Here is a 25,290-nt window from a genome sequence, read left to right as displayed (position 1 = left end):
CGCCACGAGGCAGAGGGCTCGTCCGGGATTTGAACCCGGGACCTCTCGCACCCTAAGCGAGAATCATACCCCTAGACCAACGAGCCACAGCGAGTGCTTCCTGGTCGAGAGAAAGACTCCAGTGAAGACATCCACAGAGACACCAGACAGAGAAAAGTAGAGGGTCCACCTTTTGTTACATTGGTGCAGCCAAGGTGGTATCAACGATCGATAACGATCCCCTTGTACTCCGTGCCAGTCATTTAGAACTCCCCCTTGGAGGAGACTTTAAAAGCGTTCAAGTGTCTATAAGCAAGGACACTTGCCTGAGGCGTGACCATCCATGACCTGGATGAGTAATAAACTTGACAAACATTTTACACGTGACGATCGCACACCAAGTGTCCATCTGACCATGGCGCTTTAGATGGCGATCTTCAAAAACAATTGGCCAGTACAGAACAAGTTGAATTGCCTGTTGAGCAACCTAGAGACAGGGTTTCTTGGGCAAGGAGGAGAGACTATAGCTGTGGCAGGTATGGCAAAGACACACCTTTGGAACTATTGTGAAAGGCAGACAGCTGTCAAGCTGTTGGGTAGGGCTCGTCCGGGATTTGAACCCGGGTCCTCTCGCACCCTAAGTGAGAATCATACCCCTAGACCTACGAGCCCTGCAGATGGGGTCTCTGTGGCTTACATCGCCTTACAGAAACAGGGTAGTCTTTCAGGAATATCAATGTGTATTTTCAGGATTGGATTCGTTTACACTTTGAAATTTTGCCTTATCTACGACCCTAACGACCATCGTTTACACTTGGCTTCAGGCGACCACAACGGCTGCTTTACAATAGAACGAACAAGGTCGCATCACCGAAATTGAAAATGACGCCATCGGCACAGCAGATTGACATGCAGCGATCGTGCGCTAACTTTTAAGCTGATCTTCGGGAGTTAGAAGGTGTTTTGTTGAAAGCGCGTTCAGGAGCAAACACTTTTGGGAAGGAACATGTATCGCAGTGCTCTGGCAGATTTGTGTCTTGTGTAGGAAAGAGCGGCTGTTGAGGCTGAGGGCTCGTCCGGGATTTGAACCCGGGACCTCTCGCACCCGAAGCGAGAATCATACCCCTAGACCAACGAGCCACAGCGAGGGCTTCCTGCTAGAGGAAAAGAGTCCAGTGAATCACAGAAACGTGGAGGGCACCCTTTTTGTCACATTGGTGCAGCGGCGCAAGCAGTGCCGCCCCGCTTCCTATCTTGGTGCTGAGCTGCAAACATAGATCTGCGGCTGATCTCAGCTGTTCAATGAGGGCTCGTCCGGGATTTGAACCCGGGACCTCTCGCACCCAAAGCGAGAATCATACCCCTAGACCAACGAGCCATCGAAAAACGATCACCTCACAGGTTGCTATCTCAAACAGGAGCACTAGAACGTATGCAGACAGCAATACAAAGTCTTGTGCATTGGGGAACTGAAACATACACTAAACACATGCATGGCTCAACACAGGGGGGCCTACGGCTCAGGTCAAGACGCGGTGCCTTACCACTGTCTCTGTCCAGGACATCGATCAGTATATTCTGGATGGGCGTCATTTACACATTCAAATGTGGCCTCGTCGACAACTCTAACGACAATCGTTTACACCTGGATTCAGGCGACTTCGACGGCTGCCTAGCAACGTCCAGCAGCACAAATGAACAAGGTGGTATCACCTTGATTGATAACGACCCCATTGAGGTTAAACACCTTATACTCCCCGCCAACTTCCCCTTGGATGAGCTGCTTTCCAAAAGACGGCTGCTTTACCAGAGAATGAACAAGGTGGTATCACCGAAATTGAAGCCATCGGCACAGCAGATTGACATGCAGCGATCGTGCGCTAACTTTTAAGCTGATCTTCAGGAGTTAGAAGGTGTTTTGTTGAGAGCGCGTTCAGGAGCAAACACTTTTGGGAAGGAACATGTATCGCAGTGCTCTGGCAGATTTGTGTCTTGTATAGGAAATAGCTTACTTTACAGAGCTGTTGAGGCTGAGGGCTCGTCCGGGATTTGAACCCGGGCCCTCTAGCACCCGAAGCGAGAATCATACCCCTAGACCAACGAGCCACAGCGAGGGCTTCCTGCTAGAGGAAAAGAGTCCAGTGAAACACAGAGACAGAGAAAAGTGGAGGGCACCCTTTTTGTCACATTGGTGCAGCGGCGCAAGCAGTGCCGCCCCGCTTCCTATCTTGGTGCTGAGCTGCAAACATAGATCTGGGGCTGACCTCAGCTGTTCAACGAGGGCTCGTCCGGGATTTGAACCCGGGACCTCTCGCACCCAAAGCGAGAATCATACCCCGAGACCAACGAGCCATCGAAAAACGACCACCTCACAGGTTGCTATCTCAAACAGGAGCACTAGAACGTATGCAGACAGCAATGCAAAGTCTTGTGCGTTGGGGAACTGAAACATACACTAAACACATGCATGGCTCAACACAGGGGGGCCTACGGCTCAGGACAAGACGCGGTGCCTTACCACTGTCTCTGTCCAGGACATCGATCAGTATATTCTGGATGGGCGTCATTTACACATTCAAATGTGGCCTCGTCGACAACTCTAACGACAATCGTTTACACCTGGATTCAGGCGACTTCGACGGCTGCCTAGCAACGTCCAGCAGCACAAATGAACAAGGTGGTATCACCTTGATTGATAACGACCTCATTGAGGTTAAACACCTTGTACTCCCCGCCATTTATTCTCAACTCCCCCTTGGATGAGCTGCTTTCCCAGAGAATGAACAAGGTGGTATCACCGAAACTGATGAGGACGCCAATGGCACAGAAAACATACAGCGATCGTTCTCTAACTTTGAGGCTGATCTTCTGCAGTTAGAAGGTGTCTTGCTTAGAGCACGTTCAGACACACACACTTGTGGGAGGCAACAGGCGCTGCAGTGCGCCAGCAGACGTGCGTGTCTTGTGAAGGAAAGAGCTTACTTACAGAGCTATCGCCACGAGGCAGAGGGCTCGTCCGGGATTTGAACCCGGGACCTCTCGCACCCTAAGCGAGAATCATACCCCTAGACCAACGAGCCACAGCGAGGGCTTCCTGGTCGAGAGAAAGACTCCAGTGAAGACATCCACAGAGACACCAGACAGAGAAAAGTAGAGGGTCCACCTTTTGTTACATTGGTGCAGCTTTGCCAACCCGCTTCCAATCTTTGTGCCAAATTGCAAATAACGACCATCAGGTGCTCTCAGCTGTTTAACCAGGGCTCGTCCGGGATTTGAACCCGGGACCTCTCGCACCCAAAGCGAGAATCATACCCCTAGACCAACGAGCCATTCGAACTTGAGCTCCTGACAGGCTGCTGTCTCAAACAGAGCAGTTGGGGAATTAAAACACATGCAGGGCTCAACCCAGGGGGGGCTTATGCCTCAGGTCAGACATCGATCAGTATATTCTGGATGGGAGCCGTTTACGCATTCAAATGTGGCCCCATGGACAACTCCAACGACAATCGTTTACACCTGGCTTCAGGCGACTTCAACGGCTGCCGAAACAACGTCCAGCAGCACAAATGAACAAGGTGGTATCAACGATCGATAACGATCCCCTTGTACTCCGTGCCAGTCATTTAGAACTCCCCCTTGGAGGAGACTTTAAAAGCGTTCAAGTGTCTATAAGCAAGGACACTTGCCTGAGGCGTGACCATCCATGACCTGGATGAGTAATAAACTTGACAAACATTTTACACGTGACGATCGCACACCAAGTGTCCATCTGACCATGGCGCTTTAGATGGCGATCTTCAAAAACAATTGGCCAGTACAGAACAAGTTGAATTGCCTGTTGAGCAACCTAGAGACAGGGTTTCTTGGGCAAGGAGGAGAGACTGTAGCTGTGGCAGGTATGGCAAAGACACACCTTTGGAACTATTGTTAAAGGCAGACAGCTGTGAAGCTGTTGGGTAGGGCTCGTCCGGGATTTGAACCCGGGACCTCTCGCACCCTAAGCGAGAATCATACCCCTAGACCAACGAGCCACAGCGAGGGCTTCCTGGTCGAGAGAAAGACTCCAGTGAAGACATCCACAGAGACACCAGACAGAGAAAAGTAGAGGGTCCACCTTTTGTTACATTGGTGCAGCTTTGCCAACCCGCTTCCAATCTTTGTGCCAAATTGCAAATAACGACCATCAGGTGCTCTCAGCTGTTTAACCAGGGCTCGTCCGGGATTTGAACCCGGGACCTCTCGCACCCAAAGCGAGAATCATACCCCTAGACCAACGAGCCAATCGAACTTGAGCTCCTGACAGGCTGCTGTCTCAAACAGAGCAGTTGGGGAATTAAAACACATGCAGGGCTCAACCCAGGGGGGGCTTATGCCTCAGGTCAGACATCGATCAGTATATTCTGGATGGGAGCCGTTTACCGCATTCAAATGTGGCCCCATGGACAACTCCAACGACAATCGTTTACACCTGGCTTCAGGCGACTTCAACGGCTGCCGAAACAACGTCCAGCAGCACAAATGAACAAGGTGGTATCAACGATCGATAACGATCCCCTTGTACTCCGTGCCAGTCATTTAGAACTCCCCCTTGGAGGAGACTTTAAAAGCGTTCAAGTGTCTATAAGCAAGGACACTTGCCTGAGGCGTGACCATCCATGACCTGGATGAGTAATAAACTTGACAAACATTTTACACGTGACGATCGCACACCAAGTGTCCATCTGACCATGGCGCTTTAGATGGCGATCTTCAAAACAATTGGCCAGTACAGAACAAGTTGAATAGCCTGTTGAGCAACCTAGAGACAGGGTTTCTTGGGCAAGGAGGAGAGACTGTAGCTGTGGCAGGTATGGCAAAGACACACCTTCGGAACTATTGTGAAAGGCAGACAGCTGTGAAGCTGTTGGGTAGGGCTCGTCCGGGATTTGAACCCGGGACCTCTCGCACCCTAAGCGAGAATCATACCCCTAGACCAACGAGCCCTGCAGATGGGGTCTCTGTGGCTTACATCGCCTTACAGAAACAGGGTAGTCTTTCAGGAATATCAATGTGTATTTTCAGGATTGGATTCGTTTACACTTTGAAATTTTGCCTTATCTACGACCCTAACGACCATCGTTTACACTTGGCTTCAGGCGACCACAACGGCTGCTTTACAATAGAACGAACAAGGTCGCATCACCGAAATTGAAAATGACGCCATCGGCACAGCAGATTGACATGCAGCGATCGTGCGCTAACTTTTAAGCTGATGTTCGGGAGTTAGAAGGTGTTTTGTTGAGAGCGCGTTCAGGAGCAAACACTTTTGGGAAGGAACATGTATCGCAGTGCTCTGGCAGATTTGTGTCTTGTGTAGGAAAGAGTTCACTTTACAGAGCTGTTGAGGCTGAGGGCTCGTCCGGGATTTGAACCCGGGACCTCTCGCACCCGAAGCGAGAATCATACCCCTAGACCAACGAGCCACAGCGAGGGCTTCCTGCTAGAGGAAAAGAGTCCAGTGAATCACAGAGACAGAGAAAAGTGGAGGGCACCCTTTTTGTCACATTGGTGCAGCGGCGCAAGCAGTGCCGCCCCGCTTCCTATCTTGGTGCTGAGCTGCAAACATAGATCTGCAGCTGACCTCAGCTGTTCAACGAGGGCTCGTCCGGGATTTGAACCCGGGACCTCTCGCACCCAAAGCGAGAATCATACCCCTAGACCAACGAGCCATCGAAAAACGACCACCTCACAGGTTGCTATCTCAAACAGGAGCACTAGAACGTATGCAGACAGCAATGCAAAGTCTTGTGCATTGGGGAACTGAAACATACACTAAACACATGCATGGCTCAACACAGGGGGGCCTACGGCTCAGGTCAAGACGCGGTGCCTTACCACTGTCTCTGTCCAGGACATCGATCAGTATATTCTGGATGGGCGTCATTTACACATTCAAATGTGGCCTCGTCGACAACTCTAACGACAATCGTTTACACCTGGATTCAGGCGACTTCGACGGCTGCCTAGCAACGTCCAGCAGCACAAATGAACAAGGTGGTATCACCTTGATTGATAACGACCTCATTGAGGTTAAACACCTTGTACTCCCCGCCATTTATTCTCAACTCCCCCTTGGATGAGCTGCTTTCCCAGAGAATGAACAAGGTGGTATCACCGAAACTGATGAGGACGCCAATGGCACAGAAAACATACAGCGATCGTTCTCTAACTTTGAGGCTGATCTTCTGCAGTTAGAAGGTGTCTTGCTGAGAGCACGTTCAGACACACACACTCGTGGGAGGCAACAGGCGCTGCAGTGCGCCAGCAGACGTGCGTGTCTTGTGAAGGAAAGAGCTTACTTACAGAGCTATCGCCACGAGGCAGAGGGCTCGTCCGGGATTTGAACCCGGGACCTCTCGCACCCTAAGCGAGAATCATACCCCTAGACCAACGAGCCACAGCGAGGGCTTCCTGGTCGAGAGAAAGACTCCAGTGAAGACATCCACAGAGACACCAGACAGAGAAAAGTAGAGGGTCCACCTTTTGTTACATTGGTGCAGCTTTGCCAACCCGCTTCCAATCTTTGTGCCAAATTGCAAATAACGACCATCAGGTGCTCTCAGCTGTTTAACCAGGGCTCGTCCGGGATTTGAACCCGGGACCTCTCGCACCCAAAGCGAGAATCATACCCCTAGACCAACGAGCCATTGGAACTTGAGCTCCTGACAGGCTGCTGTCTCAAACAGAGCAGTTGGGGAATTGAAACACACATTTAACACATGCAGGGCTCAACCCAGGGGGGGCTTATGTCTCAGGTCAGACATCGATCAGTATATTCTGGATGGGAGCCGTTTACGCGTTCAAATGTGGCCCCATGGACAACTCCAACGACAATCGTTTACACCTGGCTTCAGGCGACTTCAACGGCTGCCGAAACAACGTCCAGCAGCACAAATGAACAAGGTGGTATCAACGATCGATAACGATCCCCTTGTACTCCGTGCCAGTCATTTAGAACTCCCCCTTGGAGGAGACTTTAAAAGCGTTCAAGTGTCTATAAGCAAGGACACTTGCCTGAGGCGTGACCATCCATGACCTGGATGAGTAATAAACTTGACAAACATTTTACACGTGACGATCGCACACCAAGTGTCCATCTGACCATGGCGCTTTAGATGGCGATCTTCAAAAACAATTGGCCAGTACAGAACAAGTTGAATTGCCTGTTGAGCAACCTAGAGACAGGGTTTCTTGGGCAAGGAGGAGAGACTATAGCTGTGGCAGGTATGGCAAAGACACACCTTTGGAACTATTGTGAAAGGCAGACAGCTGTCAAGCTGTTGGGTAGGGCTCGTCCGGGATTTGAACCCGGGTCCTCTCGCACCCTAAGTGAGAATCATACCCCTAGACCTACGAGCCCTGCAGATGGGGTCTCTGTGGCTTACATCGCCTTACAGAAACAGGGTAGTCTTTCAGGAATATCAATGTGTATTTTCAGGATTGGATTCGTTTACACTTTGAAATTTTGCCTTATCTACGACCCTAACGACCATCGTTTACACTTGGCTTCAGGCGACCACAACGGCTGCTTTACAATAGAACGAACAAGGTCGCATCACCGAAATTGAAAATGACGCCATCGGCACAGCAGATTGACATGCAGCGATCGTGCGCTAACTTTTAAGCTGATCTTCGGGAGTTAGAAGGTGTTTTGTTGAAAGCGCGTTCAGGAGCAAACACTTTTGGGAAGGAACATGTATCGCAGTGCTCTGGCAGATTTGTGTCTTGTGTAGGAAAGAGCGGCTGTTGAGGCTGAGGGCTCGTCCGGGATTTGAACCCGGGACCTCTCGCACCCGAAGCGAGAATCATACCCCTAGACCAACGAGCCACAGCGAGGGCTTCCTGCTAGAGGAAAAGAGTCCAGTGAATCACAGAAACGTGGAGGGCACCCTTTTTGTCACATTGGTGCAGCGGCGCAAGCAGTGCCGCCCCGCTTCCTATCTTGGTGCTGAGCTGCAAACATAGATCTGCGGCTGATCTCAGCTGTTCAATGAGGGCTCGTCCGGGATTTGAACCCGGGACCTCTCGCACCCAAAGCGAGAATCATACCCCTAGACCAACGAGCCATCGAAAAACGATCACCTCACAGGTTGCTATCTCAAACAGGAGCACTAGAACGTATGCAGACAGCAATACAAAGTCTTGTGCATTGGGGAACTGAAACATACACTAAACACATGCATGGCTCAACACAGGGGGGCCTACGGCTCAGGTCAAGACGCGGTGCCTTACCACTGTCTCTGTCCAGGACATCGATCAGTATATTCTGGATGGGCGTCATTTACACATTCAAATGTGGCCTCGTCGACAACTCTAACGACAATCGTTTACACCTGGATTCAGGCGACTTCGACGGCTGCCTAGCAACGTCCAGCAGCACAAATGAACAAGGTGGTATCACCTTGATTGATAACGACCCCATTGAGGTTAAACACCTTATACTCCCCGCCAACTTCCCCTTGGATGAGCTGCTTTCCAAAAGACGGCTGCTTTACCAGAGAATGAACAAGGTGGTATCACCGAAATTGAAGCCATCGGCACAGCAGATTGACATGCAGCGATCGTGCGCTAACTTTTAAGCTGATCTTCAGGAGTTAGAAGGTGTTTTGTTGAGAGCGCGTTCAGGAGCAAACACTTTTGGGAAGGAACATGTATCGCAGTGCTCTGGCAGATTTGTGTCTTGTATAGGAAATAGCTTACTTTACAGAGCTGTTGAGGCTGAGGGCTCGTCCGGGATTTGAACCCGGGCCCTCTAGCACCCGAAGCGAGAATCATACCCCTAGACCAACGAGCCACAGCGAGGGCTTCCTGCTAGAGGAAAAGAGTCCAGTGAAACACAGAGACAGAGAAAAGTGGAGGGCACCCTTTTTGTCACATTGGTGCAGCGGCGCAAGCAGTGCCGCCCCGCTTCCTATCTTGGTGCTGAGCTGCAAACATAGATCTGGGGCTGACCTCAGCTGTTCAACGAGGGCTCGTCCGGGATTTGAACCCGGGACCTCTCGCACCCAAAGCGAGAATCATACCCCGAGACCAACGAGCCATCGAAAAACGACCACCTCACAGGTTGCTATCTCAAACAGGAGCACTAGAACGTATGCAGACAGCAATGCAAAGTCTTGTGCGTTGGGGAACTGAAACATACACTAAACACATGCATGGCTCAACACAGGGGGGCCTACGGCTCAGGACAAGACGCGGTGCCTTACCACTGTCTCTGTCCAGGACATCGATCAGTATATTCTGGATGGGCGTCATTTACACATTCAAATGTGGCCTCGTCGACAACTCTAACGACAATCGTTTACACCTGGATTCAGGCGACTTCGACGGCTGCCTAGCAACGTCCAGCAGCACAAATGAACAAGGTGGTATCACCTTGATTGATAACGACCTCATTGAGGTTAAACACCTTGTACTCCCCGCCATTTATTCTCAACTCCCCCTTGGATGAGCTGCTTTCCCAGAGAATGAACAAGGTGGTATCACCGAAACTGATGAGGACGCCAATGGCACAGAAAACATACAGCGATCGTTCTCTAACTTTGAGGCTGATCTTCTGCAGTTAGAAGGTGTCTTGCTTAGAGCACGTTCAGACACACACACTTGTGGGAGGCAACAGGCGCTGCAGTGCGCCAGCAGACGTGCGTGTCTTGTGAAGGAAAGAGCTTACTTACAGAGCTATCGCCACGAGGCAGAGGGCTCGTCCGGGATTTGAACCCGGGACCTCTCGCACCCTAAGCGAGAATCATACCCCTAGACCAACGAGCCACAGCGAGGGCTTCCTGGTCGAGAGAAAGACTCCAGTGAAGACATCCACAGAGACACCAGACAGAGAAAAGTAGAGGGTCCACCTTTTGTTACATTGGTGCAGCTTTGCCAACCCGCTTCCAATCTTTGTGCCAAATTGCAAATAACGACCATCAGGTGCTCTCAGCTGTTTAACCAGGGCTCGTCCGGGATTTGAACCCGGGACCTCTCGCACCCAAAGCGAGAATCATACCCCTAGACCAACGAGCCATTCGAACTTGAGCTCCTGACAGGCTGCTGTCTCAAACAGAGCAGTTGGGGAATTAAAACACATGCAGGGCTCAACCCAGGGGGGGCTTATGCCTCAGGTCAGACATCGATCAGTATATTCTGGATGGGAGCCGTTTACGCATTCAAATGTGGCCCCATGGACAACTCCAACGACAATCGTTTACACCTGGCTTCAGGCGACTTCAACGGCTGCCGAAACAACGTCCAGCAGCACAAATGAACAAGGTGGTATCAACGATCGATAACGATCCCCTTGTACTCCGTGCCAGTCATTTAGAACTCCCCCTTGGAGGAGACTTTAAAAGCGTTCAAGTGTCTATAAGCAAGGACACTTGCCTGAGGCGTGACCATCCATGACCTGGATGAGTAATAAACTTGACAAACATTTTACACGTGACGATCGCACACCAAGTGTCCATCTGACCATGGCGCTTTAGATGGCGATCTTCAAAAACAATTGGCCAGTACAGAACAAGTTGAATTGCCTGTTGAGCAACCTAGAGACAGGGTTTCTTGGGCAAGGAGGAGAGACTGTAGCTGTGGCAGGTATGGCAAAGACACACCTTTGGAACTATTGTTAAAGGCAGACAGCTGTGAAGCTGTTGGGTAGGGCTCGTCCGGGATTTGAACCCGGGACCTCTCGCACCCTAAGCGAGAATCATACCCCTAGACCAACGAGCCACAGCGAGGGCTTCCTGGTCGAGAGAAAGACTCCAGTGAAGACATCCACAGAGACACCAGACAGAGAAAAGTAGAGGGTCCACCTTTTGTTACATTGGTGCAGCTTTGCCAACCCGCTTCCAATCTTTGTGCCAAATTGCAAATAACGACCATCAGGTGCTCTCAGCTGTTTAACCAGGGCTCGTCCGGGATTTGAACCCGGGACCTCTCGCACCCAAAGCGAGAATCATACCCCTAGACCAACGAGCCAATCGAACTTGAGCTCCTGACAGGCTGCTGTCTCAAACAGAGCAGTTGGGGAATTAAAACACATGCAGGGCTCAACCCAGGGGGGGCTTATGCCTCAGGTCAGACATCGATCAGTATATTCTGGATGGGAGCCGTTTACGCATTCAAATGTGGCCCCATGGACAACTCCAACGACAATCGTTTACACCTGGCTTCAGGCGACTTCAACGGCTGCCGAAACAACGTCCAGCAGCACAAATGAACAAGGTGGTATCAACGATCGATAACGATCCCCTTGTACTCCGTGCCAGTCATTTAGAACTCCCCCTTGGAGGAGACTTTAAAAGCGTTCAAGTGTCTATAAGCAAGGACACTTGCCTGAGGCGTGACCATCCATGACCTGGATGAGTAATAAACTTGACAAACATTTTACACGTGACGATCGCACACCAAGTGTCCATCTGACCATGGCGCTTTAGATGGCGATCTTCAAAAACAATTGGCCAGTACAGAACAAGTTGAATAGCCTGTTGAGCAACCTAGAGACAGGGTTTCTTGGGCAAGGAGGAGAGACTGTAGCTGTGGCAGGTATGGCAAAGACACACCTTCGGAACTATTGTGAAAGGCAGACAGCTGTGAAGCTGTTGGGTAGGGCTCGTCCGGGATTTGAACCCGGGACCTCTCGCACCCTAAGCGAGAATCATACCCCTAGACCAACGAGCCCTGCAGATGGGGTCTCTGTGGCTTACATCGCCTTACAGAAACAGGGTAGTCTTTCAGGAATATCAATGTGTATTTTCAGGATTGGATTCGTTTACACTTTGAAATTTTGCCTTATCTACGACCCTAACGACCATCGTTTACACTTGGCTTCAGGCGACCACAACGGCTGCTTTACAATAGAACGAACAAGGTCGCATCACCGAAATTGAAAATGACGCCATCGGCACAGCAGATTGACATGCAGCGATCGTGCGCTAACTTTTAAGCTGATGTTCGGGAGTTAGAAGGTGTTTTGTTGAGAGCGCGTTCAGGAGCAAACACTTTTGGGAAGGAACATGTATCGCAGTGCTCTGGCAGATTTGTGTCTTGTGTAGGAAAGAGTTCACTTTACAGAGCTGTTGAGGCTGAGGGCTCGTCCGGGATTTGAACCCGGGACCTCTCGCACCCGAAGCGAGAATCATACCCCTAGACCAACGAGCCACAGCGAGGGCTTCCTGCTAGAGGAAAAGAGTCCAGTGAATCACAGAGACAGAGAAAAGTGGAGGGCACCCTTTTTGTCACATTGGTGCAGCGGCGCAAGCAGTGCCGCCCCGCTTCCTATCTTGGTGCTGAGCTGCAAACATAGATCTGCAGCTGACCTCAGCTGTTCAACGAGGGCTCGTCCGGGATTTGAACCCGGGACCTCTCGCACCCAAAGCGAGAATCATACCCCTAGACCAACGAGCCATCGAAAAACGACCACCTCACAGGTTGCTATCTCAAACAGGAGCACTAGAACGTATGCAGACAGCAATGCAAAGTCTTGTGCATTGGGGAACTGAAACATACACTAAACACATGCATGGCTCAACACAGGGGGGCCTACGGCTCAGGTCAAGACGCGGTGCCTTACCACTGTCTCTGTCCAGGACATCGATCAGTATATTCTGGATGGGCGTCATTTACACATTCAAATGTGGCCTCGTCGACAACTCTAACGACAATCGTTTACACCTGGATTCAGGCGACTTCGACGGCTGCCTAGCAACGTCCAGCAGCACAAATGAACAAGGTGGTATCACCTTGATTGATAACGACCTCATTGAGGTTAAACACCTTGTACTCCCCGCCATTTATTCTCAACTCCCCCTTGGATGAGCTGCTTTCCCAGAGAATGAACAAGGTGGTATCACCGAAACTGATGAGGACGCCAATGGCACAGAAAACATACAGCGATCGTTCTCTAACTTTGAGGCTGATCTTCTGCAGTTAGAAGGTGTCTTGCTGAGAGCACGTTCAGACACACACACTCGTGGGAGGCAACAGGCGCTGCAGTGCGCCAGCAGACGTGCGTGTCTTGTGAAGGAAAGAGCTTACTTACAGAGCTATCGCCACGAGGCAGAGGGCTCGTCCGGGATTTGAACCCGGGACCTCTCGCACCCTAAGCGAGAATCATACCCCTAGACCAACGAGCCACAGCGAGGGCTTCCTGGTCGAGAGAAAGACTCCAGTGAAGACATCCACAGAGACACCAGACAGAGAAAAGTAGAGGGTCCACCTTTTGTTACATTGGTGCAGCTTTGCCAACCCGCTTCCAATCTTTGTGCCAAATTGCAAATAACGACCATCAGGTGCTCTCAGCTGTTTAACCAGGGCTCGTCCGGGATTTGAACCCGGGACCTCTCGCACCCAAAGCGAGAATCATACCCCTAGACCAACGAGCCATTGGAACTTGAGCTCCTGACAGGCTGCTGTCTCAAACAGAGCAGTTGGGGAATTGAAACACACATTTAACACATGCAGGGCTCAACCCAGGGGGGGCTTATGTCTCAGGTCAGACATCGATCAGTATATTCTGGATGGGAGCCGTTTACGCGTTCAAATGTGGCCCCATGGACAACTCCAACGACAATCGTTTACACCTGGCTTCAGGCGACTTCAACGGCTGCCGAAACAACGTCCAGCAGCACAAATGAACAAGGTGGTATCAACGATCGATAACGATCCCCTTGTACTCCGTGCCAGTCATTTAGAACTCCCCCTTGGAGGAGACTTTAAAAGCGTTCAAGTGTCTATAAGCAAGGACACTTGCCTGAGGCGTGACCATCCATGACCTGGATGAGTAATAAACTTGACAAACATTTTACACGTGACGATCGCACACCAAGTGTCCATCTGACCATGGCGCTTTAGATGGCGATCTTCAAAAACAATTGGCCAGTACAGAACAAGTTGAATAGCCTGTTGAGCAACCTAGAGACAGGGTTTCTTGGGCAAGGAGGAGAGACTGTAGCTGTGGCAGGTATGGCAAAGACACACCTTTGGAACTATTGTGAAAGGCAGACAGCTGTGAAGCTGTTGGGTAGGGCTCGTCCGGGATTTGACCCCGGGACCTCTCGCACCCTAAGCGAGAATCATACCCCTAGACCAACGAGCCCTGCAGATGGGGTCTCTGTGGCTTACATCGCATTACAGAAACAGGGTAGTCTTTCAGGAATATCAATGTGTATTTTCAGGATTGGATTCGTTTACACTTTGAAATTTTGCCTTATCTACGACCCTAACGACCATCATTTACACTTGGCTTCAGGCGACCACAACGGCTGCTTTACAATAGAACGAACAAGGTCGCATCACCGAAATTGAAAATGACTACGGCTCAGGTCAAGACGCGGTGCCTTACCACTGTCTCTGTCCAGGACATCGATCAGTATATTCTGGATGGGCGTCATTTACACATTCAAATGTGGCCTCGTCGACAACTCTAACGACAATCGTTTACACCTGGATTCAGGCGACTTCGACGGCTGCCTAGCAACGTCCAGCAGCACAAATGAACAAGGTGGTATCACCTTGATTGATAACGACCTCATTGAGGTTAAACACCTTGTACTCCCCGCCATTTATTCTCAACTCCCCCTTGGATGAGCTGCTTTCCCAGAGAATGAACAAGGTGGTATCACCGAAACTGATGAGGACGCCAATGGCACAGAAAACATACAGCGATCGTTCTCTAACTTTGAGGCTGATCTTCTGCAGTTAGAAGGTGTCTTGCTGAGAGCACGTTCAGACACACACACTTGTGGGAGGCAACAGGCGCTGCAGTGCGCCAGCAGACGTGCGTGTCTTGTGAAGGAAAGAGCTTACTTACAGAGCTATCGCCACGAGGCAGAGGGCTCGTCTGGGATTTGAACCCGGGACGTCTCGCACCCTAAGCGAGAATCATACCCCTAGACCAACGAGCCACAGCGAGGGCTTCCTGGTCGAGAGAAAGACTCCAGTGAAGACATCCACAGAGACACCAGACAGAGAAAAGTAGAGGGTCCACCTTTTGTTACATTGGTGCAGCTTTGCCAACCCGCTTCCAATATTTGTGCCAAATTGCAAATAACGACCATCAGGTGCTCTCAGCTGTTTAACCAGGGCTCGTCGGGGATTTGAACCCGGGACCTCTCGCACCCAAAGCGAGAATCATACCCCTAGACCAACGAGCCATTGGAACTTGAGCTCCTGACAGGCTGCTGTCTCAAACAGAGCAGTTGGGGAATTGAAACACACATTTAACACATGCAGGGCTCAACCCAGGGGGGGCTTATGTCTCAGGTCAGACATCGATCAGTATATTCTGGATGGGAGCCGTTTACGCGTTCAAATGTGGCCCCATGGACAACTCCAACGACAATCGTTTACACCTGGCTTCAGGCGACTTCAACGGCTGCCGAAACAACGTCCAGCAGCACAAATGAACAAGGTGGTATCAACGATCGATAACGATCCCCTTGTACTCCGTGCCAGTCATTTAGAACTCCCCCTTGGAGGAGACTCTAAAAGCGTTCAAGTGTCTATAAGCAAGGACACTTGCCTGAGGCGTGACCATCCATGACCTGGATGAGTAATAAACTTGACAAACATTTTACACGTGACGATCGCACACCAAGTGTCCATCTGACCATGGCGCTTTAGATGGCGATCTTCAAAAACAATTGGCCAGTACAGAACAAGTTGAATAGCCTGTTGAGCAACCTAGAGACAGGGTTTCTTGGGCTAGGAGGAGAGACTGTAGCTGTGGCAGGTATGGCAAAGACACACCTTTGGAACTATTGTGAAAGGCAGACAGCTGTGAAGCTGTTGGGTAGGGCTCGTCCGGGATTTGAACCCGGGACCTCTCGCACCCTAAGCGAGAATCATACCCCTAGACCAACGAGCCTTGCAGATGGGGTCTCTGTGGCTTACATCGGCTTACAGAAACAGGGTAGTCTTTCAGGAATATCAATGTGTATTTTCAGGATTGGATTCGTTTACACTTTGAAATTTTGCCTTATCTACGACCCTAACGACCATCGTTCACACTTGGCTTCAGGCGACCACAACGGCTGCTTTACAATAGAACGAACAAGGTCGCATTACCGAAATTGAAAATGACGCCATCGGCACAGCAGATTGACATGCAGCGATCGTGCGCTAACTTTTAAGCTGATCTTCGGGAGTTAGAAGGTGTTTTGTTGAGAGCGCGTTCAGGAGCAAACACTTTTGGGAAGGAACATGTATCGCAGTGCTCTGGCAGATTTGTGTAGGAAAGAGCTTACTTTACAGAGCTGTTGAGGCTGAGGGCTCGTCCGGGATTTGAACCCGGGACCTCTCGCACCCGAAGCGAGAATCATACCCCTAGACCAACGAGCCACAGCGAGGGCTTCCTGCTAGAGGAAAAGAGTCCAGTGAAACACAGAGACAGAGAAAAGTGGAGGGCACCCTTTTTGTCACAGTTGGTGCAGCGGCGCAAGCAGTGCCGCCCCGCTTCCTATCTTGGTGCTGAGCTGCAAACATAGATCTGCGGCTGACCTCAGCTGTTCAACGAGGGCTCGTCCGGGATTTGAACCCGGGACCTCTCGCACCCAAAGCGAGAATCATACCCCTAGACCAACGAGCCATCGAAAAACTACCACCTCACAGGTTGCTATCTCAAACAGGAGCACTAGAACGTATGCAGACAGCAATGCAAAGTCTTGTGCATTGGGGAACTGAAACATACACTAAACACATGCATGGCTCAACACAGGGGGGCCTACGGCTCAGGTCAAGACGCGGTGCCTTACCACTGTCTCTGTCCAGGACATCGATCAGTATATTCTGGATGGGCGTCATTTACACATTCAAATGTGGCCTCGTCGACAACTCTAACGACAATCGTTTACACCTGGATTCAGGCGACTTCGACGGCTGCCTAGCAACGTCCAGCAGCACAAATGAACAAGGTGGTATCACCTTGATTGATAACGACCTCATTGAGGTTAAACACCTTGTACTCCCCGCCATTTATTCTCAACTCCCCCTTGGATGAGCTGCTTTCCCAGAGAATGAACAAGGTGGTATCACCGAAACTGATGAGGACGCCAATGGCACAGAAAACATACAGCAGTCGTTCTCTAACTTTGAGGCTGATCTTCTGCAGTTAGAAGGTGTCTTGCTGAGAGCACGTTCAGACACACACACTTGTGGGAGGCAACAGGCGCTGCACTGCGCCAGCAGACGTGCGTGTCTTGTGAAGGAAAGAGCTTACTTACAGAGCTATCGCCACGAGGCAGAGGGCTCGTCCGGGATTTGAACCCGGGACCTCTCGCACCCTAAGCGAGAATCATACCCCTAGACCAACGAGCCACAGCGAGGGCTTCCTGGTCGAGAGAAAGACTCCAGTGAAGACATCCACAGAGACACCAGACAGAGAAAAGTAGAGGGTCCACCTTTTGTTACATTGGTGCAGCTTTGCCAACCCGCTTCCAATCTTTGTGCCAAATTGCAAATAACGACCATCAGGTGCTCTCAGCTGTTTAACCAGGGCTCGTCCGGGATTTGAACCCGGGACCTCTCGCACCCAAAGCGAGAATCATACCCCTAGACCAACGAGCCATTCGAACTTGAGCTCCTGACAGGCTGCTGTCTCAAACAGAGCAGTTGGGGAATTGAAACACACATTTAACACATGCAGGGCTCAACCCAGGGGGGGCTTATGCCTCAGGTCAGACATCGATCAGTATATTCTGGATGGGAGCCGTTTACGCATTCAAATGTGGCCCCATGGACAACTCCAACGACAATCGTTTACACCTGGCTTCAGGCGACTTCAACGGCTGCCGAAACAACGTCCAGCAGCACAAATGAACAAGGTGGTATCAACGATCGATAACGATCCCCTTGTACTCCGTGCCAGTCATTTAGAACTCCCCCTTGGAGGAGACTTTAAAAGCGTTCAAGTGTCTATAAGCAAGGACACTTGCCTGAGGCGTGACCATCCATGACCTGGATGAGTAATAAACTTGACAAACATTTTACACGTGACGATCGCACACCAAGTGTCCATCTGACCATGGCGCTTTAGATGGCGATCTTCAAAAACAATTGGCCAGTACAGAACAAGTTGAATTGCCTGTTGAGCAACCTAGAGACAGGGTTTCTTGGGCAAGGAGGAGAGACTGTAGCTGTGGCAGGTATGGCAAAGACACACCTTTGGAACTATTGTGAAAGGCAGACAGCTGTCAAGCTGTTGGGTAGGGCTCGTCCGGGATTTGAACCCGGGACCTCTCGCACCCTAAGCGAGAATCATACCCCTAGACCAACGAGCCCTGCAGATGGGGTCTCTGTGGCTTACATCGCCTTACAGAAACAGGGTAGTCTTTCAGGAATATCAATGTGTATTTTCAGGATTGGATTCGTTTACACTTTGAAATTTTGCCTTATCTACGACCCTAACGACCATCGTTTACACTTGGCTTCAGGCGACCACAACGGCTGCTTTACAATAGAACGAACAAGGTCGCGTCACCGAAATTGAAAATGACGCCATCGGCACAGCAGATTGACATGCAGCGATCGTGCGCTAACTTTTAAGCTGATCTTCGGGAGTTAGAAGGTGTTTTTTTGAGAGCGCGTTCAGGAGCAAACACTTTTGGGAAGGAACATGTATCGCAGTGCTCTGGCAGATTTGTGTCTTGTGTAGGAAAGAGCTTACCTTACAGAGCTGTTAAGCTGAGGGCTCGTCCGGGATTTGAACCCGGGACCTCTCGCACCCGAAGCGAGAATCATACCCCTAGACCAACGAGCCACAGCGAGGGCTTCCTGCTAGAGGAAAAGAGTCCAGTGAATCACAGAGACAGAGAAAAGTGGAGGGCACCCTTTTTGTCACATTGGTGCAGCGGCGCAAGCAGTGCCGCCCCGCTTCCTATCTTGGTGCTGAGCTGCAAACATAGATCTGCGGCTGACCTCAGCTGTTCAACGAGGGCTCGTCCGGGATTTGAACCCGGGACCTCTCGCACCCAAAGCGAGAATCATACCCCTAGACCAACGAGCCATCGAAAAACGACCACCTCACAGGTTGCTATCTCAAACAGGAGCACTAGAACGTATGCAGACAGCAATGCAAAGTCTTGTGCATTGGGGAACTGAAACATACACTAAACACATGCATGGCTCAACACAGGGGGGCCTACGGCTCAGGTCAAGACGCGGTGCCTTACCACTGTCTCTGTCCAGGACATCGATCAGTATATTCTGGATGGGCGTCATTTACACATTCAAATGTGGCCTCGTCGACAACTCTAACGACAATCGTTTACACCTGGATTCAGGCGACTTCGACGGCTGCCTAGCAACGTCCAGCAGCACAAATGAACAAGGTGGTATCACCTTGATTGATAACGACCTCATTGAGGTTAAACACCTTGTACTCCCCGCCATTTATTCTCAACTCCCCCTTGGATGAGCTGCTTTCCCAGAGAATGAACAAGGTGGTATCACCGAAACTGATGAGGACGCCAATGGCACAGAAAACATACAGCGATCGTTCTCTAACTTTGAGGCTGATCTTCTGCAGTTAGAAGGTGTCTTGCTGAGAGCACGTTCAGACACACACACTTGTGGGAGGCAACAGGCGCTGCAGTGCGCCAGCAGACGTGCGTGTCTTGTGAAGGAAAGAGCTTACTTACAGAGCTATCGCCACGAGGCAGAGGGCTCGTCCGGGATTTGAACCCGGGACCTCTCGCACCCTAAGCGAGAATCATACCCCTAGACCAACGAGCCACAGCGAGTGCTTCCTGGTCGAGAGAAAGACTCCAGTGAAGACATCCACAGAGACACCAGACAGAGAAAAGTAGAGGGTCCACCTTTTGTTACATTGGTGCAGCTTTGCCAACCCGCTTCCAATCTTTGTGCCAAATTGCAAATAACGACCATCAGGTGCTCTCAGCTGTTTAACCAGGGCTCGTCCGGGATTTGAACCCGGGACCTCTCGCACCCAAAGCGAGAATCATACCCCTAGACCAACGAGCCATTGGAACTTGAGCTCCTGACAGGCTGCTGTCTCAAACAGAGCAGTTGGGGAATTGAAACACACATTTAACACATGCAGGGCTCAACCCAGGGGGGGCTTATGCCTCAGGTCAGACATCGATCAGTATATTCTGGATGGGAGCCGTTTACGCATTCAAATGTGGCCCCATGGACAACTCCAACGACAATCGTTTACACCTGGCTTCAGGCGACTTCAACGGCTGCCGAAACAACGTCCAGCAGCACAAATGAACAAGGTGGTATCAACGATCGATAACGATCCCCTTGTACTCCGTGCCAGTCATTTAGAACTCCCCCTTGGAGGAGACTTTAAAAGCGTTCAAGTGTCTATAAGCAAGGACACTTGCCTGAGGCGTGACCATCCATGACCTGGATGAGTAATAAACTTGACAAACATTTTACACGTGACGATCGCACACCAAGTGTCCATCTGACCATGGCGCTTTAGATGGCGATCTTCAAAAACAATTGGCCAGTACAGAACAAGTTGAATAGCCTGTTGAGCAACCTAGAGACAGGGTTTCTTGGGCAAGGAGGAGAGACTGTAGCTGTGGCAGGTATGGCAAAGACACACCTTTGGAACTATTGTGAAAGGCAGACAGCTGTGAAGCTGTTGGGTAGGGCTCGTCCGGGATTTGAACCCGGGACCTCTCGCACCCTAAGCGAGAATCATACCCCTAGACCAACGAGCCCTGCAGATGGGGTCTCTGTGGCTTACATCGCATTACAGAAACAGGGTAGTCTTTCAGGAATATCAATGTGTATTTTCAGGATTGGATTCGTTTACACTTTGAAATTTTGCCTTATCTACGACCCTAACGACCATCATTTACACTTGGCTTCAGGCGACCACAACGGCTGCTTTACAATAGAACGAACAAGGTCGCATCACCGAAATTGAAAATGACTACGGCTCAGGTCAAGACGCGGTGCCTTACCACTGTCTCTGTCCAGGACATCGATCAGTATATTCTGGATGGGCGTCATTTACACATTCAAATGTGGCCTCGTCGACAACTCTAACGACAATTGTTTACACCTGGATTCAGGCGACTTCGACGGCTGCCTAGCAACGTCCAGCAGCACAAATGAACAAGGTGGTATCACCTTGATTGATAACGACCTCATTGAGGTTAAACACCTTGTACTCCCCGCCATTTATTCTCAACTCCCCCTTGGATGAGCTACTTTCCCAGAGAATGAACAAGGTGGTATAACCGAAACTGATGAGGACGCCAATGGCACAGAAAACATACAGCGATCGTTCTCTAACTTTGAGGCTGATCTTCTGCAGTTAGAAGGTGTCTTGCTGAGAGCACATTCAGACACACACACTTGTGGGAGGCAACAGGCGCTGCAGTGCGCCAGCAGACGTGCATGTCTTGTGAAGGAAAGAGCTTACTTACAGAGCTATCGCCACGAGGCAGAGGGCTCGTCCAGGGATTTGAACCCGGGACCTCTCGCACCCTAAGCGAGAATCATACCCCTAGACCAACGAGCCACAGCGAGTGCTTCCTGGTCGAGAGAAAGACTCCAGTGAAGACATCCACAGAGACACCAGACAGAGAAAAGTAGAGGGTCCACCTTTTGTTACATTGGTGCAGCTTTGCCAACCCGCTTCCAATCTTTGTGCCAAATTGCAAATAACGACCATCAGGTGCTCTCAGCTGTTTAACCAGGGCTCGTCCGGGATTTGAACCCGGGACCTCTCGCACCCAAAGCGAGAATCATACCCCTAGACCAACGAGCCATTGGAACTTGAGCTCCTGACAGGCTGCTGTCTCAAACAGAGCAGTTGGGGAATTGAAACACACATTTAACACATGCAGGGCTCAACCCAGGGGGGGCTTATGCCTCAGGTCAGACATCGATCAGTATATTCTGGATGGGAGCCGTTTACGCATTCAAATGTGGCCCCATGGACAACTCCAACGACAATCGTTTACACCTGGCTTCAGGCGACTTCAACGGCTGCCGAAACAACGTCCAGCAGCACAAATGAACAAGGTGGTATCAACGATCGATAACGATCCCCTTGTACTCCGTGCCAGTCATTTAGAACTCCCCCTTGGAGGAGACTTTAAAAGCGTTCAAGTGTCTATAAGCAAGGACACTTGCCTGAGGCGTGACCATCCATGACCTGGATGAGTAATAAACTTGACAAACATTTTACACGTGACGATCGCACACCAAGTGTCCATCTGACCATGGCGCTTTAGATGGCGATCTTCAAAAACAATTGGCCAGTACAGAACAAGTTGAATAGCCTGTTGAGCAACCTAGAGACAGGGTTTCTTGGGCAAGGAGGAGAGACTGTAGCTGTGGCAGGTATGGCAAAGACACACCTTTGGAACTATTGTGAAAGGCAGACAGCTGTGAAGCTGTTGGGTAGGGCTCGTCCGGGATTTGAACCCGGGACCTCTCGCACCCTAAGCGAGAATCATACCCCTAGACCAACGAGCCCTGCAGATGGGGTCTCTGTGGCTTACATCGCCTTACAGAAACAGGGTAGTCTTTCAGGAATATCAATGTGTATTTTCAGGATTGGATTCGTTTACACTTTGAAATTTTGCCTTATCTACGACCCTAACGACCATCGTTTACACTTGGCTTCAGGCGACCACAACGGCTGCTTTACAATAGAACGAACAAGGTCGCATCACCGAAATTGAAAATGACGCCATCGGCACAGCAGATTGACATGCAGCGATCGTGCGCTAACTTTTAAGCTGATCTTCGGGAGTTAGAAGGTGTTTTGTTGAGAGCGCGTTCAGGAGCAAACACTTTTGGGAAGGAACATGTATCGCAGTGCTCTGGCAGATTTGTGTCTTGTGTAGGAAAGAGTTCACTTTACAGAGCTGTTGAGGCTGAGGGCTCGTCCGGGATTTGAACCCGGGACCTCTCGCACCCGAAGCGAGAATCATACCCCTAGACCAACGAGCCACAGCGAGGGCTTCCTGCTAGAGGAAAAGAGTCCAGTGAATCACAGAGACAGAGAAAAGTGGAGGGCACCCTTTTTGTCACATTGGTGTAGCGGCGCAAGCAGTGCCGCCCCGCTTCCTATCTTGGTGCTGAGCTGCAAACATAGATCTGCAGCTGACCTCAGCTGTTCAACGAAGGCTCGTCCGGGATTTGAACCCGGGATCTCTCGCACCCAAAGCGAGAATCATACCCCTAGACCAACGAGCCATCGAAAAAAGACCACCTCACAGGTTGCTATCTCAAACAGGAGCACTAGAACGTATGCAGACAGCAATGCAAAGTCTTGTGCATTGGGGAACTGAAACATACACTAAACACATGCATGGCTCAACACAGGGGGGCCTACGGCTCAGGTCAAGACGCGGTGCCTTACCACTGTCTCTGTCCAGGACATCGATCAGTATATTCTGGATGGGCGTCATTTACACATTCAAATGTGGCCTCGTCGACAACTCTAACGACAATCGTTTACACCTGGATTCAGGCGACTTCGACGGCTGCCTAGCAACGTCCAGCAGCACAAATGAACAAGGTGGTATCACCTTGATTGATAACGACCTCATTGAGGTTAAACACCTTGTACTCCCCGCCATTTATTCTCAACTCCCCCTTGGATGAGCTGCTTTCCCAGAGAATGAACAAGGTGGTATCACCGAAACTGATGAGGACGCCAATGGCACAGAAAACATACAGCGATTGTTCTCTAACTTTGAGGCTGATCTTCTGCAGTTAGAAGGTGTCTTGCTGAGAGCACGTTCAGACACACACACTTGTGGGAGGCAACAGGCGCTGCAGTGCGCCAGCAGACGTGCGTGTCTTGTGAAGGAAAGAGCTTACTTACAGAGCTATCGCCACCAGGCAGAGGGCTCGTCCGGGATTTGAACCCGGGACCTCTCGCACCCTAAGCGAGAATCATACCCCTAGACCAACGAGCCACAGCGAGTTCCTGGTCGAGAGAAAGACTCCAGTGAAGACATCCACAGAGACACCAGACAGAGAAAAGTAGAGGGTCCACCTTTTGTTACATTGGTGCAGCTTTGCCAACCCGCTTCCAATCTTTGTGCCAAATTGCAAATAACGACCATCAGGTGCTCTCAGCTGTTTAACCAGGGCTCGTCGGGGATTTGAACCCGGGACCTCTCGCACCCAAAGCGAGAATCATACCCCTAGACCAACGAGCCATTGGAACTTGAGCTCCTGACAGGCTGCTGTGTCAAACAGAGCAGTTGGGGAATTGAAACACACATTTAACACATGCAGGGCTCAACCCAGGGGGGGCTTATGCCTCAGGTCAGACATCGATCAGTATATTCTGGATGGGAGCCGTTTACGCATTCAAATGTGGCCCCATGGACAACTCCAACGACAATCGTTTACACCTGGCTTCAGGCGACTTCAACGGCTGCCGAAACAACGTCCAGCAGCACAAATGAACAAGGTGGTATCAACGATCGATAACGATCCCCTTGTACTCCGTGCCAGTCATTTAGAACTCCCCCTTGGAGGAGACTTTAAAAGCGTTCAAGTGTCTATAAGCAAGGACACTTGCCTGAGGCGTGACCATCCATGACCTGGATGAGTAATAAACTTGACAAACATTTTACACGTGACGATCGCACACCAAGTGTCCATCTGACCATGGCGCTTTAGATGGCGATCTTCAAAAACAATTGGCCAGTACAGAACAAGTTGAATTGCCTGTTGAGCAACCTAGAGACAGGGTTTCTTGGGCAAGGAGGAGAGACTGTAGCTGTGGCAGGTATGGCAAAGACACACCTTTGGAACTATTGTGAAAGGCAGACAGCTGTGAAGCTGTTGGGTAGGGCTTGTCCGGGATTTGAACCCGGGACCTCTTGCACCCTAAGCGAGAATCATACCCCTAGACTAACGAGCCCTGCAGATGGGGTCTCTGTGGCTTACATCGCATTACAGAAACAGGGTAGTCTTTCAGGAATATCAATGTGTATTTTCAGGATTGGATTCGTTTACACTTTGAAATTTTGCCTTATCTACGACCCTAACGACCATCGTTTACACTTGGCTTCAGGCGACCACAACGGCTGCTTTACAATAGAACGAACAAGGTCGCATCACCGAAACTGAAAATGACGCCATCGGCACAGCAGATTGACATGCAGCGATCGTGCGCTAACTTTTAAGCTGATCTTCGGGAGTTAGAAGGTGTTTTGTTGAGAGCGCGTTCAGGAGCAAACACTTTTGGGAAGGAACATGTATCGCAGTGCTCTGGCAGATTTGTGTCTTGTGTAGGAAAGAGCTCACTTTACAGAGCTGTTGAGGCTG

At 50.5% G+C, this 25,290-nt stretch overlaps 49 non-coding genes across 49 annotated transcripts; all 49 read right to left on the bottom strand.

Annotated features, from left to right (window-relative positions):
- Positions 1 to 14: 14 nt before the first annotated feature.
- Positions 15 to 86, bottom strand: trnap-agg (transfer RNA proline (anticodon AGG)). The gene has a single exon. It is a non-coding gene; the product is annotated as a tRNA-Pro (tRNA).
- Positions 87 to 1,047: 961 nt separating this feature from the next.
- trnap-cgg (transfer RNA proline (anticodon CGG)) lies at positions 1,048 to 1,119 on the bottom strand. Its single transcript has one exon. It is a non-coding gene; the product is annotated as a tRNA-Pro (tRNA).
- Positions 1,120 to 1,285: 166 nt separating this feature from the next.
- trnap-ugg (transfer RNA proline (anticodon UGG)) lies at positions 1,286 to 1,357 on the bottom strand. The gene has a single exon. It is a non-coding gene; the product is annotated as a tRNA-Pro (tRNA).
- A 656-nt stretch (positions 1,358 to 2,013) lies between these two features.
- On the bottom strand, positions 2,014 to 2,085 carry trnap-cgg (transfer RNA proline (anticodon CGG)). The gene has a single exon. It is a non-coding gene; the product is annotated as a tRNA-Pro (tRNA).
- Positions 2,086 to 2,259: 174 nt separating this feature from the next.
- Positions 2,260 to 2,331, bottom strand: trnap-ugg (transfer RNA proline (anticodon UGG)). The gene has a single exon. It is a non-coding gene; the product is annotated as a tRNA-Pro (tRNA).
- Positions 2,332 to 2,987: 656 nt separating this feature from the next.
- Positions 2,988 to 3,059, bottom strand: trnap-agg (transfer RNA proline (anticodon AGG)). The gene has a single exon. It is a non-coding gene; the product is annotated as a tRNA-Pro (tRNA).
- Positions 3,060 to 3,236: 177 nt separating this feature from the next.
- Positions 3,237 to 3,308, bottom strand: trnap-ugg (transfer RNA proline (anticodon UGG)). Its single transcript has one exon. It is a non-coding gene; the product is annotated as a tRNA-Pro (tRNA).
- Positions 3,309 to 3,938: 630 nt separating this feature from the next.
- On the bottom strand, positions 3,939 to 4,010 carry trnap-agg (transfer RNA proline (anticodon AGG)). Its single transcript has one exon. It is a non-coding gene; the product is annotated as a tRNA-Pro (tRNA).
- A 177-nt stretch (positions 4,011 to 4,187) lies between these two features.
- trnap-ugg (transfer RNA proline (anticodon UGG)) lies at positions 4,188 to 4,259 on the bottom strand. The gene has a single exon. It is a non-coding gene; the product is annotated as a tRNA-Pro (tRNA).
- Positions 4,260 to 4,889: 630 nt separating this feature from the next.
- trnap-agg (transfer RNA proline (anticodon AGG)) lies at positions 4,890 to 4,961 on the bottom strand. Its single transcript has one exon. It is a non-coding gene; the product is annotated as a tRNA-Pro (tRNA).
- Positions 4,962 to 5,369: 408 nt separating this feature from the next.
- Positions 5,370 to 5,441, bottom strand: trnap-cgg (transfer RNA proline (anticodon CGG)). The gene has a single exon. It is a non-coding gene; the product is annotated as a tRNA-Pro (tRNA).
- Positions 5,442 to 5,615: 174 nt separating this feature from the next.
- Positions 5,616 to 5,687, bottom strand: trnap-ugg (transfer RNA proline (anticodon UGG)). Its single transcript has one exon. It is a non-coding gene; the product is annotated as a tRNA-Pro (tRNA).
- Positions 5,688 to 6,343: 656 nt separating this feature from the next.
- Positions 6,344 to 6,415, bottom strand: trnap-agg (transfer RNA proline (anticodon AGG)). Its single transcript has one exon. It is a non-coding gene; the product is annotated as a tRNA-Pro (tRNA).
- Positions 6,416 to 6,592: 177 nt separating this feature from the next.
- On the bottom strand, positions 6,593 to 6,664 carry trnap-ugg (transfer RNA proline (anticodon UGG)). Its single transcript has one exon. It is a non-coding gene; the product is annotated as a tRNA-Pro (tRNA).
- Positions 6,665 to 7,774: 1,110 nt separating this feature from the next.
- trnap-cgg (transfer RNA proline (anticodon CGG)) lies at positions 7,775 to 7,846 on the bottom strand. Its single transcript has one exon. It is a non-coding gene; the product is annotated as a tRNA-Pro (tRNA).
- A 166-nt stretch (positions 7,847 to 8,012) lies between these two features.
- Positions 8,013 to 8,084, bottom strand: trnap-ugg (transfer RNA proline (anticodon UGG)). Its single transcript has one exon. It is a non-coding gene; the product is annotated as a tRNA-Pro (tRNA).
- A 656-nt stretch (positions 8,085 to 8,740) lies between these two features.
- trnap-cgg (transfer RNA proline (anticodon CGG)) lies at positions 8,741 to 8,812 on the bottom strand. The gene has a single exon. It is a non-coding gene; the product is annotated as a tRNA-Pro (tRNA).
- Positions 8,813 to 8,986: 174 nt separating this feature from the next.
- On the bottom strand, positions 8,987 to 9,058 carry trnap-ugg (transfer RNA proline (anticodon UGG)). The gene has a single exon. It is a non-coding gene; the product is annotated as a tRNA-Pro (tRNA).
- Positions 9,059 to 9,714: 656 nt separating this feature from the next.
- On the bottom strand, positions 9,715 to 9,786 carry trnap-agg (transfer RNA proline (anticodon AGG)). Its single transcript has one exon. It is a non-coding gene; the product is annotated as a tRNA-Pro (tRNA).
- A 177-nt stretch (positions 9,787 to 9,963) lies between these two features.
- Positions 9,964 to 10,035, bottom strand: trnap-ugg (transfer RNA proline (anticodon UGG)). Its single transcript has one exon. It is a non-coding gene; the product is annotated as a tRNA-Pro (tRNA).
- A 630-nt stretch (positions 10,036 to 10,665) lies between these two features.
- On the bottom strand, positions 10,666 to 10,737 carry trnap-agg (transfer RNA proline (anticodon AGG)). Its single transcript has one exon. It is a non-coding gene; the product is annotated as a tRNA-Pro (tRNA).
- Positions 10,738 to 10,914: 177 nt separating this feature from the next.
- trnap-ugg (transfer RNA proline (anticodon UGG)) lies at positions 10,915 to 10,986 on the bottom strand. The gene has a single exon. It is a non-coding gene; the product is annotated as a tRNA-Pro (tRNA).
- Positions 10,987 to 11,616: 630 nt separating this feature from the next.
- trnap-agg (transfer RNA proline (anticodon AGG)) lies at positions 11,617 to 11,688 on the bottom strand. The gene has a single exon. It is a non-coding gene; the product is annotated as a tRNA-Pro (tRNA).
- Positions 11,689 to 12,096: 408 nt separating this feature from the next.
- On the bottom strand, positions 12,097 to 12,168 carry trnap-cgg (transfer RNA proline (anticodon CGG)). The gene has a single exon. It is a non-coding gene; the product is annotated as a tRNA-Pro (tRNA).
- A 174-nt stretch (positions 12,169 to 12,342) lies between these two features.
- trnap-ugg (transfer RNA proline (anticodon UGG)) lies at positions 12,343 to 12,414 on the bottom strand. Its single transcript has one exon. It is a non-coding gene; the product is annotated as a tRNA-Pro (tRNA).
- A 656-nt stretch (positions 12,415 to 13,070) lies between these two features.
- trnap-agg (transfer RNA proline (anticodon AGG)) lies at positions 13,071 to 13,142 on the bottom strand. Its single transcript has one exon. It is a non-coding gene; the product is annotated as a tRNA-Pro (tRNA).
- Positions 13,143 to 13,319: 177 nt separating this feature from the next.
- On the bottom strand, positions 13,320 to 13,391 carry trnap-ugg (transfer RNA proline (anticodon UGG)). Its single transcript has one exon. It is a non-coding gene; the product is annotated as a tRNA-Pro (tRNA).
- A 641-nt stretch (positions 13,392 to 14,032) lies between these two features.
- On the bottom strand, positions 14,033 to 14,104 carry trnap-agg (transfer RNA proline (anticodon AGG)). The gene has a single exon. It is a non-coding gene; the product is annotated as a tRNA-Pro (tRNA).
- Positions 14,105 to 14,840: 736 nt separating this feature from the next.
- Positions 14,841 to 14,912, bottom strand: trnap-agg (transfer RNA proline (anticodon AGG)). The gene has a single exon. It is a non-coding gene; the product is annotated as a tRNA-Pro (tRNA).
- Positions 14,913 to 15,089: 177 nt separating this feature from the next.
- trnap-ugg (transfer RNA proline (anticodon UGG)) lies at positions 15,090 to 15,161 on the bottom strand. The gene has a single exon. It is a non-coding gene; the product is annotated as a tRNA-Pro (tRNA).
- A 641-nt stretch (positions 15,162 to 15,802) lies between these two features.
- On the bottom strand, positions 15,803 to 15,874 carry trnap-agg (transfer RNA proline (anticodon AGG)). The gene has a single exon. It is a non-coding gene; the product is annotated as a tRNA-Pro (tRNA).
- A 401-nt stretch (positions 15,875 to 16,275) lies between these two features.
- Positions 16,276 to 16,347, bottom strand: trnap-cgg (transfer RNA proline (anticodon CGG)). Its single transcript has one exon. It is a non-coding gene; the product is annotated as a tRNA-Pro (tRNA).
- A 175-nt stretch (positions 16,348 to 16,522) lies between these two features.
- Positions 16,523 to 16,594, bottom strand: trnap-ugg (transfer RNA proline (anticodon UGG)). Its single transcript has one exon. It is a non-coding gene; the product is annotated as a tRNA-Pro (tRNA).
- A 656-nt stretch (positions 16,595 to 17,250) lies between these two features.
- trnap-agg (transfer RNA proline (anticodon AGG)) lies at positions 17,251 to 17,322 on the bottom strand. The gene has a single exon. It is a non-coding gene; the product is annotated as a tRNA-Pro (tRNA).
- A 177-nt stretch (positions 17,323 to 17,499) lies between these two features.
- On the bottom strand, positions 17,500 to 17,571 carry trnap-ugg (transfer RNA proline (anticodon UGG)). The gene has a single exon. It is a non-coding gene; the product is annotated as a tRNA-Pro (tRNA).
- Positions 17,572 to 18,212: 641 nt separating this feature from the next.
- trnap-agg (transfer RNA proline (anticodon AGG)) lies at positions 18,213 to 18,284 on the bottom strand. The gene has a single exon. It is a non-coding gene; the product is annotated as a tRNA-Pro (tRNA).
- Positions 18,285 to 18,691: 407 nt separating this feature from the next.
- On the bottom strand, positions 18,692 to 18,763 carry trnap-cgg (transfer RNA proline (anticodon CGG)). Its single transcript has one exon. It is a non-coding gene; the product is annotated as a tRNA-Pro (tRNA).
- Positions 18,764 to 18,937: 174 nt separating this feature from the next.
- Positions 18,938 to 19,009, bottom strand: trnap-ugg (transfer RNA proline (anticodon UGG)). The gene has a single exon. It is a non-coding gene; the product is annotated as a tRNA-Pro (tRNA).
- A 656-nt stretch (positions 19,010 to 19,665) lies between these two features.
- On the bottom strand, positions 19,666 to 19,737 carry trnap-agg (transfer RNA proline (anticodon AGG)). Its single transcript has one exon. It is a non-coding gene; the product is annotated as a tRNA-Pro (tRNA).
- Positions 19,738 to 19,914: 177 nt separating this feature from the next.
- On the bottom strand, positions 19,915 to 19,986 carry trnap-ugg (transfer RNA proline (anticodon UGG)). Its single transcript has one exon. It is a non-coding gene; the product is annotated as a tRNA-Pro (tRNA).
- Positions 19,987 to 20,627: 641 nt separating this feature from the next.
- Positions 20,628 to 20,699, bottom strand: trnap-agg (transfer RNA proline (anticodon AGG)). The gene has a single exon. It is a non-coding gene; the product is annotated as a tRNA-Pro (tRNA).
- A 736-nt stretch (positions 20,700 to 21,435) lies between these two features.
- On the bottom strand, positions 21,436 to 21,508 carry trnap-agg (transfer RNA proline (anticodon AGG)). The gene has a single exon. It is a non-coding gene; the product is annotated as a tRNA-Pro (tRNA).
- A 177-nt stretch (positions 21,509 to 21,685) lies between these two features.
- On the bottom strand, positions 21,686 to 21,757 carry trnap-ugg (transfer RNA proline (anticodon UGG)). Its single transcript has one exon. It is a non-coding gene; the product is annotated as a tRNA-Pro (tRNA).
- A 641-nt stretch (positions 21,758 to 22,398) lies between these two features.
- Positions 22,399 to 22,470, bottom strand: trnap-agg (transfer RNA proline (anticodon AGG)). The gene has a single exon. It is a non-coding gene; the product is annotated as a tRNA-Pro (tRNA).
- A 408-nt stretch (positions 22,471 to 22,878) lies between these two features.
- trnap-cgg (transfer RNA proline (anticodon CGG)) lies at positions 22,879 to 22,950 on the bottom strand. The gene has a single exon. It is a non-coding gene; the product is annotated as a tRNA-Pro (tRNA).
- A 174-nt stretch (positions 22,951 to 23,124) lies between these two features.
- On the bottom strand, positions 23,125 to 23,196 carry trnap-ugg (transfer RNA proline (anticodon UGG)). The gene has a single exon. It is a non-coding gene; the product is annotated as a tRNA-Pro (tRNA).
- Positions 23,197 to 23,852: 656 nt separating this feature from the next.
- trnap-agg (transfer RNA proline (anticodon AGG)) lies at positions 23,853 to 23,924 on the bottom strand. The gene has a single exon. It is a non-coding gene; the product is annotated as a tRNA-Pro (tRNA).
- A 174-nt stretch (positions 23,925 to 24,098) lies between these two features.
- Positions 24,099 to 24,170, bottom strand: trnap-ugg (transfer RNA proline (anticodon UGG)). Its single transcript has one exon. It is a non-coding gene; the product is annotated as a tRNA-Pro (tRNA).
- A 641-nt stretch (positions 24,171 to 24,811) lies between these two features.
- On the bottom strand, positions 24,812 to 24,883 carry trnap-agg (transfer RNA proline (anticodon AGG)). The gene has a single exon. It is a non-coding gene; the product is annotated as a tRNA-Pro (tRNA).
- Between the last annotated feature and the right edge of the window lie 407 nt (positions 24,884 to 25,290).

Source organism: Sparus aurata, chromosome 1, assembly GCF_900880675.1.
Source record: "Sparus aurata chromosome 1, fSpaAur1.1, whole genome shotgun sequence".
NCBI lineage: Eukaryota > Metazoa > Chordata > Actinopteri > Spariformes > Sparidae > Sparus > Sparus aurata.
This window is presented reverse-complemented; position numbering and strand designations above follow the sequence as displayed.